The sequence below is a fragment of the Athene noctua genome, chromosome 4 (assembly GCF_965140245.1).
Source record: "Athene noctua chromosome 4, bAthNoc1.hap1.1, whole genome shotgun sequence".
NCBI classification, from domain to species: Eukaryota; Metazoa; Chordata; class Aves; order Strigiformes; family Strigidae; genus Athene; species Athene noctua.
This window is the reverse complement of record NC_134040.1, coordinates 11,710,318-11,730,603: the sequence shown is the minus strand read 5'-3', so window position 1 is coordinate 11,730,603 and position 20,286 is coordinate 11,710,318.

Sequence of the window (20,286 nt, the reverse complement as noted above, 5' to 3'; positions counted from 1 at the left end):
AAATTTCTGTAAAAACAATATAGGTAGTTGTCCATACATCTTCTTTTCTTTGTGTCATGAGATAAAGGGGCTATGCTGTATGTATGCAAAGCCATAACCAAGACTTTTGCAGACTCCAGACCACTTTGCTCTATGGCTCAGAGCTTCAAGGAGCAGTGCTATGTCCCAGCAACACTGTAACCAGGGACATAGCAAGGCGTCAAGAGGAAGGAAATCATGTCCCAGCTCTGCTGCCTTAGAGCCTGCAAGCAAGAGGTGGCAACTACAAGGCAACAGGGACCAGAATCTCTCTAGGTCTCTCCTCATATCTTCGACAAATGTTACAGTTGTAAAGTTTTTCCTGGGCTAGGTGTTCTGCTTTCCACTTTGATAGGATGTTCTTTGTTTGGGAATGGTTCCTCAAGGACGTGTTGGGATTTGCCGGATGAGCCAAACTAAATCAAACTTGTGACGTGTGTATGTATGTGTCTGTGTGCAGCAGGCAGCAGCAGTTTAAAGCCCCAATCTGGCACAACCTGTTCAGACCATCTTCCCCTTGAGGACTGCCTCTTCTTTGTATCCTGTCCTCTATTTCTTGCACAGAAAAAAAAAATCTTCTTCCTGACTTGATTACACATAGGGGAAATAAATTAGAAGTGGCTGTTGGTTCCCTCTGGAGTGCATGTAACATGAAGGAAACTCTGAATATGACATTAAAGACCAAAAAGACCAGAATTTCAAAGGCTTTTTGATACCTCAGTTTTTAAGAGTACTAACACAGACACATCTGATCTTGTCTCATAAAAACTGGGGGGGGCTGCTCTGGAAGGGTCCATACTCTCAGCTCCCCAAAGCACATCTGTAGGAGCTATGGTGCACTCTGCAGCGTTGTCCTAAGTGCAACTGGGGGAGCCCAGCTGGGGTCTACATCCTTCAACCTTTTCCCAAGTGATGCCTCCAGCACAATGGGATGAGGAGTTCTGAGTAGCATCCCTGGCTGTGAGGAAGTTATTGCCTTCAGGCAGCACAGGGCTGACCTGGATGGCTGTACACATCAAATCAACGGCCTTCATGGGATCATTTCCAAACTATGCAGACTAGGCTACATCAAATACCACATGCAAGCATTAGGCTCTGAAAGCTTGTAGATGTGTGACTTCAACAAGGTTTCCCAGTGAGCTGCATCCTGGGGTGGTACACTGCCTGTTGGGACAGCTACCCCTCTGCCCTGCTTCGGGAGGAGAGAATTTGGTATGGCTGTTCCTCAGGGTTTAAACAACGTGAGTGCCAAGAGCTGCCAGCAGGAAACCATGGCCAGAGAAATTCTGCTTAATGTTGCCCACCCCACAGCTGGGAGCCAGCGCTGCCATGGGAATGCAGCTTTGGGAGGACATTTTGGGCTGAGCGAGCCAAACGGAGCACTGTATTGTATGGACCAGTAAGACCCTTCAGCTCATTATGATTAAGATGCTTAATGAGACAGTGCCTGCCTCCTAACCCCTCTGGGAAGCACCCTTCCTACCCACAATCCCATGGGCAGACCTACCTGACCCACACCCTAGGCTGCTCTCTTTTTCCACCAGCATCACTGCCCCGGTAGCTGTGCCATGGCAGGGGCAGAAAAACTGGCACCTTCCAGGTCCAAAGGCATGGGGACAGTAACTAGGCTCGTCCGGGTGCTGGCATCACTCAGAAATGAGTCACCAGCCACTCATCACTTGCACTGGGACGAACAGGAGCAGCATCCCTATACCCCCTCTTCATTGTGAGAATAACCCCTCTCTTGCTGGTGAGATGTTCCTCTTCCTGAATATATCAGGCTTCTAGCAAAGAGCTTCTCGGCAAAAGTTAAGAAACATATCCTGTCCTTCAGGCTCCTCCTTGGGCTTTGTCATTAGCCAGTGACAGGCAACTCATTAAGAAATATTCTGTATTTTTTCTGTAGGTTCTTGTCTCAGCACTTGTAAGATTACAGCATGTGACAGAGCGGATGGGCATTAGCCTTTTCAGTCTGACAGCTACACGTACAGATTGCTCCTTGAGCCACAGGGCATCTTCCGAAAGAAATCATCCTCACAGAGCATGATAGATGGACAGAAACTTGAAACATCTGCGAAGGCTGTAAAAATCCCATGTTAGGAGCCCATTCAGAGTGACGAAACATGGTGTCCATGAGACAGTGATCTATAGGGGCTGCCCTCTACATGCTAGTCTGCCACAGTGAGTCGGGGTTCAGCTGTCCCTCTCCACACTTACTTGTTTCTTTTCATTAGCGTGACTGAGACAAACTGAAAACTACAAGTGGAAGTTTATTCTGTCCTTTGCTGTAGCCCAGGCAAATTCAAAATGCCAACTGATTTTAAAGACTTTTCTTCTAGGGTCTGGGTTTCCATATAATATATTTATTATAAAAAAAAAAAAAAAATTGGCCACAGCTGTGGGAGCTTAATAGATGTCTGCCATGTAGATTTCGACTGTCCTTCTATATTTTTAGCGCTTTAAAATATGTTTGCCATCTGTTCCTGCCATAGCATTAAAAACAATCACAGTGACTCTTTACATAGAGGCCTTAGGATGGAAGTTGAATGGAGCCCACTAGATCACAAGTGACATGATGCCAAGTACAGTGAATGTAATGAGTGTGTGGCCAGATTTTTAAAGAGTGCTGTTTGTAACCCCCTTCCCTCCAGTGCTAAGGGTCATTTATATACATGTGTCAATACAAAAAAGTGCCTCTAAGAACCAGGCTCAGAATGCAAATAGTTGAAGTAACTGGTGAAAAGGCCTGAAGTTCCATGTTGTGTTTTACACTATTACACACATCTCAATTTCTAACCAGTCAATAGGCGAAAAGATGGAAAACAGATCAGAAACAGAGGACATGTATTATGGCAGTGTAGAAATGAGCTTGTATCCTGAGAGGAATTTTTCCTTCCCCCCAGCTCCACAGAGGAAAACAGCTGATAAGTCATTAGGTCTTTGCCAAACGCACTGCACTGAGCTAATATTGATGAAGTGGCTTTCTGTCTCCTCCAAGTTAAATACCATGCTCCTGGCCAAAATATTTGTTATTATTCAAAGACGAGGTTCTCAATTTTCTTTGATTTTTTACATACAGGCAATCATCTGCTTCCATTTTTTAATTGCTCTCGTTTCTCATTTTGTCGGAAAACTGGCTCTCAGCCGGATCCTTAAAGATCCCTCAATGATGACAAACAAGTAACAGCAAAATGAAAGCAGATGACCTCTTTCCATTATCTAAACAGTATTAGATGGCAGATGAATGCTATTTACTTGCAGGGGGGGATGTGTTTGGTTTTTCTACTGCTAGGTGCAACTACATTTTCAGGCAGGTCAACATCATTGAACCAACTTGCTTAACACAGAGGGTACCTTTCATCTTCACCCCTGTTGTCTTCCCACTGTTACATATCAACATTTCCATTAATTTGAAGTGTCCATATTTTTAAACATCCACCACCCCCTCTTGTAGGCTGGATGATGAAGCATGCAGTCATGCTGTTCAGTTCTGGGCACTGCAAAGAATTACTCCCTAATTTGACATTAATGTGAATGTAGAGTGGCACTTTTCATTGTGGGAACTCGACAAAGGTGAGGATCAGACTCAGAATTAAGATATTTCAAGACAAAAATTACCCTTCCCCGTTGGTTTTGCTGCTCCAGGAGGTGATAAATTCTTAAAGGTTCAGGGTCTGTGCTGTGTTGTTCCTCACACTGTGCACAAATGTTTTATACAAACATACAGGAACCCTGGGAAGCAGAGACTTATTATTTGTCTAGCACTTTTAATATCTACTCACACATATCTCACACTGCAGAAATAGAGAAATATCACATCTAATCTTAACAATGTATCTACCACAACAAATGAAACACTTGTGACCCAATTCCATCTCTCTTAAGACCAGTGTAAAATCCATTGTAAACAAAGCCATAAGGTTTTACCACTAAGGACCAGGAGACTTGGGCCTGACTCCAAGGCCAAGCCCCTCAGCTAATATAGCCAGAATTATAGAACATTAAATAGCTCTCCAGATTTTAACAGAACAACATCATTTCCATCAATTTTTTTCTCTAGTTCTAATTCTCTCACATGCTCTTTTGAACTATATCTTTTAGAGTCACATAATATACAGTATATCTACTTCATTCACTATTTATTTGACATTTATTCAATCACTTTGTATCCACTGTGGAAAACACTCCCAAGGCAAGTTCTCCATGTTTGAAGCCTTGCAAATGCCCATCCCATGTATGGAGATGTCTTGAACATGACTCCACATTTCAACCATCCCTTTTTGTACATTTAAACTACTCTGACACTGCACTAGAAGCATACAGGCCATGGATATAATTTTTAAAGGCCTCTGGAAAGTTTCTTGATAAGAAACTCTTGATCTCAATCATCTCTTCAGATATGAGGTTTGAGGAACTTAAAAGTACTGAGCAAATCTGCTGCTTAAAGTCGCAGACCAAGAAATGCTTTCATCCTCCAAAATTCACTGGCATGTTGCAACATTGCATCCCTCCCCGACAGACTGCACTCTGTATTACCACAGAGTCCTAATCACCCAGCAGTGCATGCAACCCATTCTACAGATTACTTTCCCATGTAATGTCTGGGGGTTTTTTATAAGTTGTTCACAGTTATTTCCTAATTTGCATCTTCATAGTCCCATGTTTAAAAAAAAAAAAAAAGTTTCATAATGTTATCTTTCATGTTGCCAGAAGTCACAAAGTCCTTTAACAGACAGCCTGGTATTGTGGAAGTTGGCAGATGAGCATACACGCTTTGTTTTCCTGTCTCGCTCACAGCACTGAGTTTTCAGTTCTTATTCTTGCCTCATGTCACTGCCCAGATCTTGCTCATCACAGATGAGCCAACCAGTATACCCTTCTTATGATAAAACCGAGCAGTTACACTAATAAGTCAAACATTTATGTTCAGCAATGCAGTGATGTTGGTGAGATGGCTTAGAGCCTATTTTATTTGGAAGGTAACTTTCCTAACATGTTCAATTCTTCCATTTTGCTGAATGAACCAGCCCTAGGAATGGGGCTCCGATTTCTTTTTAATGTTTTCTTAAGTGTTCTTTTCCTTGTGGTCAACAGAGGGGAAGTATGAGTCCGAGTAGTGTGCAATCATATCATTATTTCAGTACTTTCCTGCATATGGGAATTGTAGTAGTACCAGATTTTGTATGGACAGAAAAAAAATTCTTGCAGCCATATGCTAGACATGACATGTTTGGAACTGAATGCTGGGCCTTTTGTACAAATACCTTCTCTGATGGACAAGTTCTTTTCTCTGCTCATTTGCAAGGGCATCCTTGTGTAAGGGGCTTTTTTCCTAAGCATTTACTATCAGCTTCTTCAGATGTTTTACTCCTTGTGTAAAACATCACTTCATAGAAATGTAGAGCTCTTTATTCATGAAAAAAGAGGAAAAAAAACTGCAAATGGAAACAGATGCTGCCTTCACAGCTGCCTATAGTTTGTATGGATCCAAAATACATTTGCCTGCAAAATATCATTACTGAATCCCCCCAATAAATTATATGTATCCTGATTTATTCTTTCAGTGTTAGGCAACTTCTTGAGTGCTATTTTTAGTTGAAGCTCAAGTCTAGAGTCTCATCTGTCCAGGATTTACATTTCTGCAGTGACTTAAGGCTTATTGAAGTTAATTGTATCAGCATTGTTACTTGATTGTCATTGGGCATTCCTTGATAAATTTTGTCTTTTGCAGAGAATAGTGTCTTGCAAATCTTTCCTATGCATTTTTCTTCTTTACAGAATGATGTAGCACGCCTATGGGAAAAATCAATCTTTTCATTGGTACTTGAAGATCTGTTTCTTGGTTTTTTTGTTACTGTGTTAAAGATTATTAAAATGCATACTGGTAGCAATGACTTATTGTTCTAAAGACACCCTCCTACTGTCCATCCTCCTTTGAAGATCAGCAGTGAGAACAAAATCTGCTCTCTGTTATGCAGATACGGATTTTACCCAAGCAGCTCACCCAGCTGAAGCATCTGGTTGCTGCCTGCACTAAATTTCATTTTACAAGCCAGGTGCCTGATAATTAATAAATCAAATCTTCACTAAATCTTTCAGTCGATTTTTCATTTTTTTCTGAAAATTAAAGAGTTTAAGCCTGAAGTTCATTCAAGCCATTAAAATGGAGACCTTGCCATTTCTACTTCATACTCCAGCAGGTTTTTAATCAGCCATGAATGACAGCGAGGAGCCAGTGCTAGAAACAGACTTTCTGCACAACATCCACTGCTTATTTTTGGATGGGGTCTTCTACAGTTTCTCCAGAAGTGACTGCCCAGAGTCACATTAGAGGCAGCAGATTTACAGGCATGGTTGTCTTCTCACTTCTGCCAAAGATACCAAGAGAACAGATGCCTTTCACTTCTGCTGTCACCACAGAGCAAGTTTTCATTCACTCCAGCTGCTGAAAAAAACCCAACCTATTGAATGTATCAGTGTTTAAGTTCACCATTATCAAAGAGTTTTCTGAACTATTCTCTCTTCCCTGCCTCCACACCCCAGATATAGAGCACTGCACCTTGCAACATGCATGCAGGTACATAAGTATGTCAAGAGTAAGATGAATAAAAATCAGCCACCCCAAAGTAAGGCTAGAGAGAGGGGGTGGAAAGCTATATTCCTTTCACTGGTTGGAAGGGCAGGGTTGTTAATGTTCTGAGGTGCATTGAGGACATCCATTTGTTCCTCTTACTGTTGGGAATTGCCTATGTCTTCCCCTGGTGTTGTAAAGCATCTAGCACAATGGCACCTTCCAAGTCTTTTGCTGCTTCACGTACCCTCTCACCCTCAATGTCAAAGATAGAAATCCTGCCTGTGGTTGCATGGATCCTGCGGTTCCCAGCCTTCCAGGGAAGGATTTCCCAGGGAAGAATACCAAGATAAATCCAAGAAAAGATTTATCTTGGTATTTTGTAACTTTGAATAGGTTCTAATAGACCTAAAACCTTTTTTCTCTCTGTTTTTTGGAACAGAAATTAATCTATCCACAGTTCTAAACCAGAGTTTGTGCTTAAATACTTTGCTGGGCCAGGTTTGGATTAAGCCCTGCAGAAAGTTCTGCTAAAAGGTAACAGGCAGCAACAATAAAATCCATTAATAAATTTGAATTAATTTTATAACTTTTGCTCTTTGAACAATTTCTACCAAAACCAGTTGGTTTCATCCTCTTAGGCTTAACCAGGAAAACAGTTTACATTTTTAGCTGATATGCTAGAGTGCAAAATCTAGATCTGCTGAAAATACACCATGTATCAGTTATTATCTTTTCTTTACCTCTGACATATATTTCCATGGCCAGAACTAATCTAAATACTTGTCAGTTAGGCTGCCTTTGAGCACATATTCATATCAAGATGCGAGTAGACAGGTCTGTGACCATGCTGCCAACTCAGAAGCAGGAGGTAAACAAGACCAGAATGAAAATACAGTGCTTAACTAACTAATAAAGATCTGCTCCATAACACTCTACTGTGATGCAAAATGTACAGCTACTACTAATTATAGCAACCAAGCACAAAGAGATTCATCTGGGAGATATGAATGAAATTATAGATTCAAACACCTTTCCTCCACTGGGGGGTTGGGACACTTAACCAGTATAGCAATATATGAAATTGTGAGAAAATAACTGTAATGTATAACATGCAACAATATCTCAATCACTTTAAGGGAAGCTGGTTCAAACAGAGCCTTTGAAAACTACTGTGGAAGCAGGGGGGTAGGAAGAAAGCGCCTGGAGATTGCAGATGGGAAATCTGACGCTCAGGTTTAAAAGTGAACAGTGTCTGGTGTCTATAATAGCTACAAATGAAGGCAATCAATACTATGTACGAAATACCACTGTAATGCTCTACAGTCTTAGATATCGCTAAATGAATACAGATGGCATGTCTTCATCTGAAGTACTTTGATCAGATGGAATATAACATAGATTTTTGTCCCTAACAAAGCTCGACTCAAAACAAGACACAAAATGGAATGGGCCAGAAGGTCGTGTTAACCTTGTGGTTTTATAGCAAAGTGCAGTGGGAGACAAAAATGTCCCAATGTTTAGAAGTTTCGCACATGGGTAGAGCCAGAAAGTCTGGCTGCTATCTGTTATCCTAGCATTAGCAGGCAAAGGAAGAAGCATTAATGGGGGTTTAAGGCAAAGATTGGTAACCTAATAATAGTGAACCAATATGTCTGTCACTTTTGTGTTCATTAGTTTGATCAAGCTGTCAAAACTTTAGGAGACTGAATGATGGAATTAAATCTAGCAATTCCCATTTAATAGCCAGCACTGTTTCTATCTGTGTACCGTCTGCTTCAGCATTCTCCACTGGTGTGAGACTGCAGTAGTGTGTCAGATGCTGCTGCGTTTCACACACAGGCCATGGCAGGCTGTTGAATGCTTTGAAGATGGTGCAAAAACCCTGCTCAGTTGGTTACATGTTATATAGAGAAAATATTGAGAATTCAAATATATCTTCTGAAAACATTAGTAAGTTTAATAGAAGCATTTCTGTTCAATGCAAAATAGCAATAACATAGCTGCATCAATTTCGTATTATTTAATGAACATCAGTGGATGCACTTTCCCAACAGCCTTTCAGGATAAATCAGAGGCATATTTATGGCTCTTTGGCAAACAGAAGCAGAAGGATTCATTTTGCCAAAGACAGCAGCCTGCATTTGAACTTATGGCACCCCCCATTTTCGTACCAATCAAACAGTGAAGTGCCTGGCAGAGCCAGCTGTCTGCTTGCAGGCACAAGGCTGGGGCCCTGAAGACTCCTCAGATCCTAATGTTCCTTTCCAAATCAGGATACTCTACTAATGGCAATTATCTTTCCAAATAAGAGGCCAGCCTTCACCAGAGGATATCTATACCATCTCCTGCGGCCTTGATGCTCAGGTCTGCCATGTGTGTCAGACACTATTCCTGCCCCCAAGTAGAACTGAGTGAGGGATTTCTGTGGAAATACCATCATTACTCTCCTGTGAAAATCAATCCCCTGCCCTCCGTACCTTGATGACCTTTGAAAATATTTTTTCCTGATTTTTTTGTGAAAACCCATAGATGTCAACAAGCATTGCTACTTTCTCAGAGTATCATTATCACTGCTATAATAAACAATTTTTATGGCCTCAAGATAAGTGTAATATTTCAAAGTTAAAGACTCCCAATCAATACTTTCATTATCTGCACTATAAATTATCCATTAATGGAAGGTCATTAGGAAAGGCACCATCTTTTTCTCCCTGCACCTCCAAGTGTTGCTCCAGACTCACAGCTGGCACGGAGGGCTGTACAGTTTTATGGAGAGTGCTCTCCTTAGAAATGTCCAGGAAGGCTGCTGGTTCAGGTCTTTAGAAAGTGAGAAGGAAGAAAGCAAAAGTCCAGAGTTCTTTTCCTCCTTCCTTTAGGCACAGCAGGAAGATAAGAAATAGGTCATGGCAGGGCAGACTACTCACTTGTAAGTTTTTAGCAGGAATGAAGCTGACTGGAACATTTCTTTTTGAAAAGGAGAGAGGGCACTGGGAGCACATTCTTCCTTCTCAACTCAGTTGCACCCAAGAAGCAGAATTTGGGGCTTGAAATCCACAAAGTGGTCACCACAGCTAGATTAAAATACCAGGGACTATTTAATTCAGATCATTTTAATGAATCTTTTCTCAGATGTCTGAGGTACTCAATAATTCCACCAGAAAAGCAAATAGCCAAAGTTGGTAGATTTGAGTATCAGATGACTTTTTATGCACGTTGAGCTAATGAAAGTAAAAGCTGAATGAATTACCTTAATCAGCTATTTTTCTAACATGAGGAACCCTAATATTTCATCCATTTTAATATTTTGGAGGAATTACTTTTAAAACAAAAACATTTCCATTAAAGTTTGTTGGGATTAAAATAATTTATTTAGAAAAGGTAGATAAATCCAGAATATAATGATGTTAGTTCAGTCTACAGTATTGAAGGGAGCCTTTGCTTCCAGAAGCTCTCTTTGATGATACCCATTGGCACGTCAGAGAGTTCAAACCCTTCATAGATCTGACACATTCAAGAAAACTGGAAAGTATTTATGTCATGCAACCATATGATCAGGAAGTTTTCATTGCCTTCATCTGTGCTTGAACTCATCCTTCCTGACTATACCAGCTAAATAAAAAGAACCATGTAAAAGGAAAAAGTAGCAGATAACACAAACCTGGGGAACTGACAAGAAAACTCACTTCGGCAAGTTATGTTGCCTGGTTAGGGCACAATGAGAAAATGTGGGAGCAAGTCAGCATTTTTCACTATACATGTGTTGCCCAGACGGCTTACAAATGTGCAAGTTCATGGTCTGTAAAAATGTTCCTAACAAGTATTTGTATTTGGTTTGGGGTTTTTTTCCAACTTGCTATCCATGTATGTGCCTTTTAACGTATTCTTAATGAAGCAGAAACTGGAGAAAGTAGCTGCAATACAATATGAAAAGCTTCTTTAGCCCCTGGAGCATCCCAGAGGATAGATTTCTAGGACTGTTGAAAGGAAAAGAACAGCAATGGACATTCCTTCGGAGCAGAGGCCCCAGCCCCTTCAGAGCCAGCACAGGCTTCAGGGACAGGGTCGTCTGAGCCACAAGCTCCAAAAGACTTAGAGAAGCACATCAAAGGCTTTTATAACTCTTCAACATTTGACTGCAAGACAGAGATGCAGCACGTTTCTTTCAGCTGCTCTTCTTGGAGTGAGGGGTGTGAGAGATGCTCCCGCTGCCACATCACGTTGGAGACCTGCCCCAAGGACAGCCAAAGCTGCACCTACACAAGCATCCAGACTCTGTTCTCCTTTGTGCAACAAATAATTGGTGGGGGATCAACTTCCTTTTTTCTTATGATACTAATAAAATGTTTTACTTTCTGAAACTGCTGCATCATCCAAGGCAATTCAGCGTTTTTAAAAGCCTCCTCTCTCAGCAAAACCTTCAGCCTAGACTTGATGTTATCTAGAAGTCAATTTCTTAACTATGACATGATAAATCTGTAATTTGGGGTTTTTATATTGTCATAGCACTTACAGTTATGTCCTCTGTGCCAACTGAAGAAAGAAACAAATATGCCACGGAAGATTTTAATTTGGATGTGGAAAATACAGCTGAGTCACATTCTGAACTTGAGTTTCCAAGATAAAAATTTCTTGGTTTATGTCAGTGATGTACCAAATTTTCAATCTCAGTTTTCTTGACTGAAGCAAGCATTTCTCAGGAGAAAAACTGCTACTATTTTTTTTTTCATTCTGCAAGAAATCCAGGTTGAATGGAAAAATACTTTTATTGAAGTCATAAACCCAAAACTTCCTCATTTTACTTGTATCAGAAATAAAAAGGAACTACATATCTCACCCTTACTTATAGTGCAGAAAACTCAATTTTTGAGGGAGAGTGCAAGGAATAATCATTGACATTCAAACTGTCTAATGTTTTCACCTGAAAAATCACTGTGTCATTGAATAGAATCTATTTTGATCTTCTCCTTTTAATATCTTGATCTTACTTTCTAACTTTCAGGTTGCCCACATGTGCTCCTGCCTTTTTTTTCCCCAGTGCAGCTCTATAACTGCACATCATATCCTGAATCACTGTTTGTGCAGGTGGCCATGGAAGTACACAGCTGAGCATTAGGGTGAACTGTTACTGCATCCTATATGTGCAGGAGTGGTAATTCTTTCCAAAATACTCAGAACAATGTTGTGTGGATTTTCCATGCAAAATTTTGTACCTCGGCCTTCAACAATCAAGTCAAATCTAAGCAAACCCTTGAAGGGAAAGATAATATGACTGTTCTGCTATACACAGCCTCTCCATTTCTGTTTTACCAATTCCCTTTTTAATAAACCTGTCAATATCAATGTATTTCAGGCAGAAAATTAATTGTCATATAACTGTCAACTGGAAGTTGCTTTGCTACCCCAGAACTGTGAGGCCTACACTCAATACCTTAGCCAAGGTAAATATTTATGACCAATATTAACCCAATCCAAGAATGAAAACTTGGATTTTCATCTTGGGCAGGTTAGACAGCTGCTGTCATTAAATTCAGGGCCAAACAATATGCAGCTGCTGAAAGCAACCAAAATATGCAACAATTGCTCTATTCTAGCTGTTCAAACTTGCCTTTTTGGTTCCTCTCTCTAGCCTGTTTGTCATCATATCCTCCAATTTAAGTTTCGATCAAAGACAATTTGAAGCAAACAGTGACTTTGTGGTACATTTGTACAATTATAGTCCAGCCATAATGCATATAAGGGATATTTCACACCAGGTGTTCAGACTGAAGTCAGGAAGGTAGGATGTGCAGAGGTCCAAGTTCTTTAGGAAGCTTGTCCTCAGTGACTAAGGGGTGCCTATTCACCAGCGGACAGGCAGATGAGGAGCTGAGCAATTCATCCTCTTTCCTCACAGTAGGCAGCAAGTCAGCAGCAAAGCCAGAACTTGCCTCCATTCTCTCACCTCTGGAGCTCTCTGTCAGCTGCCAAAGTAATACCTTTCTTCCCGATGACACTGAAAGTCTTTGAAGTATTCAGTGTTCATTATTTACCATGGGTAAAGGAAAAAAGAATGGAGGAAAACCCCTCAGCTTTCTTTCTTACATTCAAACTTGCTCTTTTGTCATCTGTCTGTACTTCTACTACACACTTAGTGACAACTTTATGGACTTTATGGGAACCTTAATATGGACTTTATGGGAACCTGAAGCAGTGAAGCCATAAATACTCCTGGGGCAGTTTGAGTAAGTCAGGTTAAGAGCTCAACACCTTTGCAGGGGTCTCAGCATGTTGCCAAATTTAGCCTTGTCATTTTTAATTTCCACCTTCAGCTCTTTCAAACTAATCTCAGCAGCATTCATTCTTCACACCACAGCTTTACTGCTATTCTGCAGCCTCAGAATATTTCATATTCTGGGTATCTGTGTGCTGATCTGTTAGCTACCTTTCTGCTTGGTTTTATATTTCCTTTCCTTGGTGGTGCTATTTCATCATTTTTCTACTATCATTTCCTTTGATTCTGAGCAGGCTTAAAGTCTACAGTATGATCAAAAGATTTTGGTCTAGCTATCATCTCTCCAGCATCAATGTTTCCTCTGCAGTTGACCATCCAAGCTGAATCTTCATTGCTCTACTATGACTCCAGTCACTGCACTTAAATTCATACAAGCTGACATTCAACTATTCCAGAATCAATTTATATCTTCGGGTTTCATAGTCAGAGACACTCTGGGGAAACAAATGCTGAGACTCACAATGAGTGCTTGTGGGACCCAAGTTTTCTATTTGCATTCATAAATCTTCACTGGTGTACACAACCATGGGCTCAATATTATATCACTTACCTGAGCAATTACCACTGATCATCACAGCTCCCGTGGAGAATTATTGTGTGCGTGTGGACCAAACACAACGCATGAATTAAAAATCTCCAAACACTGTTTATTTAAATGGAAATAGCAGATTTCTTACAATGAATATTGAGGAAATCATGATCTCTTTCTAGATGTTCCCCTTAAAGGAAAACAATGGTAAACTCTCGTAAGTTATTTGTGAGTTGATCTCTGTTACAATTGAACGTACATCAAGAGGACGTTGTAGTAAAAGCACATTACCTCTTCATTTCATGATTCAAACCTACAGAAGCAGAGCCAGATGGGAAAAATTCCTATCATGCCCTGCTAAATTGTATAAACTCAATATTAATCATAATAAAAAGGAACACTACAAGAGGGAAAGCAGTAATGGCAGCTACAAGTTGCATCAACCCACAAGCCTTGTCTATTTTATTGCTTCCTTAGCATAACACAGTAAGAAATATATATTTTATTCACTGCTGCTATTGCTATTATGGTCAGCATTACAGATAAGAGGTCTGTCATTGGGAGAAGTTGATGAAGGTGGTAAAATATCAGTCTTGGCTGGCAAACATGAGAAAAGAATTACCTCTTATTGAACAGTTCTGCTAATAGCTTGACTCATCTATCCTCAGTTAAAAACTAACACCAGAAAAAGCTGCTTAGGTGGATAAGAAGACGATAATATGAGACATAGAGTATAACTTTTCTGTTATGAATAAACAACCTCATGGTTTTTCATGCTCTTATGAGCTCTCCTTGGCTTGAAGTATGACATAGTGAGAGGTCAGAACAACACCAGCTGAAACGCGCAAACCGTCACAGCCTCTCAGCTTTCTGGTGAATAATAAATCACAGAAAAAGGTATATGAGAGAGGACAGGGAACGCAAATGAAGAGTATTCTCCTGCATTCATGAAAAGCAAAAAGACAACTACAAGTGACAAACATAACGATGAAGGTAGGCTGGGAACAAAGGCACAACTTGGTATTCACTGGGCTTGTTTCAACTCTTAGTTTTGGTAGAAATGTGTTTTGTTACTCACCTCCCTATAGATTAAGGAAAACACACTATTTGTCTCACTTATTTAAATTGACAGTGATGAGCAGAAAAATCTGTTTTATACTGTGAGCAAAAACACACACAATGGATCCCTTGGGCTGGCTAGTGCCTTTAGATATGCCATAATACAAATAAATTGCTGTTCTTTTTATTTTTTTATTTATTTATTTATTTAAAAAAAAAAAAAAAAGTAATCTCTTATTTTCAACTGTGGAGAAAGAAAACCCAAAAACTCTGCAACAGAAGCTGTTGTCTGAAACATCTTTCAGGAACAATAGCAGACCTGCAACCATTTTGCTGTTAATTTTTGAGATATTCATAAGAAGTGATGTTATTTTCTTTGTACAAAGAACAAAAAAAATAGAGAAAGATAGAAGATAGGTAAAAGTTATGCCTGCCACCAAGCTATCACTTCATTGACATTGCCACAGAAGACAAATTAACCAAACAAAACACACTTTATTGTGGTAGGTTGAGTTTTGAGTCAATTTTCCAGTTGAAACACTTGTATGGAAGCAACTACTGGCCTGCCTCAGAGGGCACAGTCCAGTGCACACGGAGGGAGGGTGAGCTCAAGACAGGACTAACAGGGCTGCACTGAATAGGCTGAGAGCAAAACCAGGGAATCCTGTAAACTACACTCTCCTTTCAGCATTGGGACACAAAAGAACTTTTCCTAGGAAGCTTGTTTGGGAGTTAATGTGGAGAGATCTAATGGCTTTAAGACATGGAAAAAACAGAGCAACACAAAAATTAACATTTAGTCAGTGGGTAAATGCATAAAAAAGATCAGATAGAGAAGAAGAAATGAACATTTAAGTAACAGCAAGATCTCTAGAGAGTGTGTGCAGCCCCTGGTGCATCGCAGATTTTTCAGATCCCATGTGAACTGAGATTTTCAGGATTTGTCTTATTAGCTACCGCCAAGTTGTGACCATGAAAATAAGGCCAGAAGTGGTTCCAAGACTGATCATGCTATGCAGAGGAGTATAACAAAATGTCACAAAAATATCTCAACACTATGCAGCTATACTTTTAAGACTTATCTGAATGGAAGCTGTTTAAGACTTGGTCCCATCCTGTGTGCATTAAGAGGGAAAGAAAAAAATATGTATACACTTTCTCTGATGTCTTTAATGAGACTGTAGAACTTTAACTGGTGAATGGACAACACTGATGTGGCATCACATTTCTCATTCAGCTTTAACATAAGACACATGCAAGTTATTTTTGTTTGTATTGGGCTGGCAGATGCATCCATTTGAAAAAATGTGCAATGGGAAGCTTGCTAGACAGTGACGCAACACAATATGCAGTGCCAAAGAAAACTTTGTGTCTGTTTCTTTTCACGATGACATTAAATGAATTGGAAATAAATCCAGTGAAGTGACTGGAATTAAACTCATCTAGAAACCAAGCTCAAGTGAGACTCTCCCATAGTGTTTTTGCACAAGCAGGGAAGACAAGAGATCCTTGTTCCACAGGTTTTCTTTTTCCCCGCCCCATTAGGTGTTTTGGGCAGAGCTATACTACTAAGCATGACCAAAGTGTATTCTTCAAAGGGGAGGGGACTTCATTGTCTCTCCTTCCTTTGAACACCCTGAGTTTTATAGGAAGGAGATAACCAGATTCATTACTCTCTTAGAGTGGATTTTGCTCAAAGCCATGTACAGTAAAACCACATAGAACACAGCCCACAAACTTTCCAAGTCTTATGCCAGAAACATAAAGAAGTAAAGCACCTTTAGACTCCTTCTTTTGTCACAAACTTTCTCCCTTCAGCTATTTCAAAGTAGCAACTACCAACATCATGTGTGCATGAAGGACCCTCCAGCCAAGAGATGGAAAGACATCACACTATAACTTACCTTCAGCAAGGCTTTACATCACCAATCTTCCCATCATCCAGGATCTGGCTTTGCTCATCTCTCAAAAATAACAAGGCTGTACATTCCTATGCTTCCTACCTAGAAAGTTTCCTTACAGAGGCCCCTGTCAGCAAAGGCCTTTATACTTCACTAAAAAGCACACAACAGCCTTTTCCCCTCTCTAAATCTTGGAAAAAAATGTTTTTATTATATGGTTGCTACAAATGCTACTCAGGCCCTGGAGAGGTAGTTTAAGATAATGTAGATGTATAACCAATTTGTAGGGGCATTGCCTTTCTTGCAGATGTTTAGCAATTATGGTTCCTGCTTCTTTCTGGAAGCATGCATAGAGGATCCATATGAAGCTTCATCTTGTGCAGTTTATGGCTTTTTTCTGCTATTGCCAGTCAGAACACTGAGCCAGAGCTAAAGAAACATGAGCAGAGCTGAGTATTTTTGTCGGAGATCAGTTCATGCATGCTATGAATCTCCTTCTTCAGGATGAAGTTCATTTATAAAATCTGTAAAATATGTTATCGTAGACTTTTTCCAAGCCAATTTCAGGCGGCAAATCTAAAAACACTTATTCATATTTTAACTTGATACACATGAGCAGTTCTATTGATTTCTCTTTAAATTGAGTTCAGTGGAGTTACTCACATGTGTCAGGGTAAGCAAAAGCATAAGTGTTTGTGGGACAGTGATTTAATTGCTCTGATTTCTTTCTTTTTTTTTTTTAGCTATTCTTCATGAAGGATTGACTGCTAGAGGAAACCACTAAAGGGGATAGTAAATTTTCCAGCTCTGGTATTTTCAAATTAAGTTTGCAAATGTCTCCTGGAAATAGGCTTCACCAGTTCAAGGAAACGTAACTGAGAGATAACTGGGTGAAATATAACAGCCTGAAACAGGCAGAAAATCGGGCTAGCAGAGTACTCTTTTTCATATTAAATATAATGGTCCTCTGGAGAAAACCTTCAATGCTAAATATCTGACTCTAGCATCCTTTTCTATCTAATATACTTAGGTTTTATACTTGTATGTGCACATATATGCAGTATATAGCCAAATATATGATGTGATAACACACATGTGTCTATGTAGTTATGTACCTACTACATAGATTTGCTTTGGACTGAAGGTAAGAGGCAGAATATTGCACATATGATAGAATAAATGGTAAACATTCATGCCTTTGATTTTTCTTTTATCTTTCAAAGCAAGTACATATTTGCTGTCCCAAAATATTAATACTCCAGCACAAAGTTCTAACTTGCTCTTATCCCTTTTTAACATTTAAGACCATTGTTGGCTTTTCCTGCCTCCACAGTAGTATCAGCATTAAGAGGAAAGACTGAACACTGAATCCATTTCTCCGTGTATACCAGCCTACCCTCATGCTGACCACTTTCAAGAAACTGCACTAGGAATTTTCTTTTTTCTGCTGAGAAGGAGAGGATGAAGGAGGAAAGAATGACCAATTATAAACTCTGTTGTCTTTAGATGAAAGAACCTTTTTGTGGTATTCTTCAATCTCTTGTTTGGGCTGTCAACAGCAATTTGATAAAGAATGTTCCTATGTCTGACCTGTTTTTTCAAGATAGTAACCTATATTGTGTATCATCTAAAGCCAGGGGATAATCATCCATTATACTCTGTACTGCTGTTCCTGCAAGCTGAGCATAGCCTTTAAAACCCTGATAAGTTGATTGATAGTTGTGTTGAGAAAGCTGCTACTAAAAATATTTTAGTTAAAGGGGAAAAAAATTAAAGTTTCTTTAATCTGATCCTCCCCCACCCCCAACACCACACTTCAGAGGCCAAAGCTCATGATAACTGTTTTGTGGTGAATGGTCAATTGTTACAAAATTCTAATTGGTTCTGGGTCAGTCCCTTTGAAATGGCTGCTGTGCTCTAGTAATTTTTTCAATTAATTCTTAACAACTGACAAAACTTTGGATCTTGTCAAAAATTGTTCAGATTTTTATAGTAGGTAAGAACATGGAACAAGATTAGCCTGGATTAAGAAAGATTCCTACATACATTATCACCAAGGTTATAATTATAGTTTAGCTCTCTTTTTTTCTTTGCTCTCAAAATAATGATTAACTAGCTCAGCAGGGTTTTCTTCCCTGTAAGTACTTACTGAATACTTTTATAGGGATAAATTGTAGAAATGTGTATGTGTATTCCTTGGTTGATTTATTAATAAATTGGGCAAATGCAAGTTTCAACTAGGAATTTTCTCACACATATTTTCACAGAACTAGATTTTTGGACATGGACAAGTCCTGTGCAGAACAGGACCTGTGTTAGTCAATCTTATGCCGTCATTGACATCAGTCAAGAAGTGACCAAGGACCAGTTCTCCAAGAGTGTTACTTAGAGAAGCCTCAAGACTAACTGGTTTTGTACTGACTTCAGACTTCAAAGAGGTGGAGCATGTTGAAGGACAAAGTCAGACCACATCTTCTTTCACCACAAAGTCCTCAGACAGACATGAAATTACCTTTAGGGTCTCTTTTCTACAGCAAAAATTAGCTCTGAGTCTAGGGGCAGATTATACCTTTTGTTTGCCTGTAAGACAAACAGATAATATGAACAACTGTCTGATTTTTTTGTATTGGTTCTTTCTTCAGCAGAAATCTTAAAAACATAGACAGACATATCAAATCACAAGAGATGTTAACTCAAGAGTTCATTAGTAAATTGGATTAGACTATAGACACCAAATTATCTATGACTATTGTCACAAATTTTCTAAGATATCAGTAAAGCTTAATCATTTACACAGGATCTAGCTCATATCTCTGTAGTTTCTTCATGAAGGCTGAAGAAATGAAATCTGAGCCCTCTGCAACTCCAGTCTCTGGTGTGAATCCTTCTGCCAAAACTCAAGAACAGACATTATTGGCTCAATTAAAGTTACTGCAGCTTTATATCCTTGCACCTGATCATAAATTGTCATCCACTACACCTAGAAGAGATCATCTTTAATTCACTTCATGAATTTTCAGCCAACTTGACCTGTTTCTCACTTTCTGTACAAAGATCTATTCTGATGGAGGTTTAATGAGCTCATTTTGTTCACATACATTTAAAACCAGAATCTCACCATCAGTAATATCCAGTACATAGGTTATAATGTAAATTAAACACATTTTAATCTAACAAGAAACAAAGGTCACTGATAATTCTGCAAACTGGTAACATTCACTGAAATTTTATTCTCCAAATGCCATATCTACGTTGTTCCCTTCCCCTACTTTGGGTTATCTTTTCACTCTTACAGAGCCAATCAAAAATGTGAATTTCTGGCTTATTTTTCAGGACTTATTTCCTTGTTTCCTGGTGTAATCACTACTTTACTGTTGATAGTAACTTTCCATGTCGTTGGTATGTCTTATTTTGGTTCATAGGCAAGTAGGGTCCTGATTCTTGAAGATTTTTCTCAGAATAACTCCAACAGGAGTTTTCCATCTAGAAAGCTTGCAGAACTGAGCCCTTAATGAAAGGAACCTGGTTTCCAATGGCAATATGTTGTCTTCTCAGGATCTACAAATTGAACTTAATTGGTACTCAATCTGATATTTATAGATTACAAAACATTTAGAAACAGGTTTCAGTGTCATCCCTAGGAGTGTGACAGCTTCTGCTTGGTTCAGTTTCTGTATTTCAAGTTCTCAAGATTTTGCATTATCTCAACTATTCATAAAAAATGCAAGTGTGTGTTACTTCTTCAAAAGGTTGCATAAGTCATGGAGAAAGGGCATGATTTCTCTTTTCAGGGAATGATAAAGAAAGTATGGTGAAACATACACACTGTTAGCAGAGTTACAGCCACACTTCAGACTTTCATTTCATGCTCCAGAGAGCGGTCATGGAAGTGCACAGAGCTGGGCTTTTCAGAGCTAATTCTTGCTGGTCATGT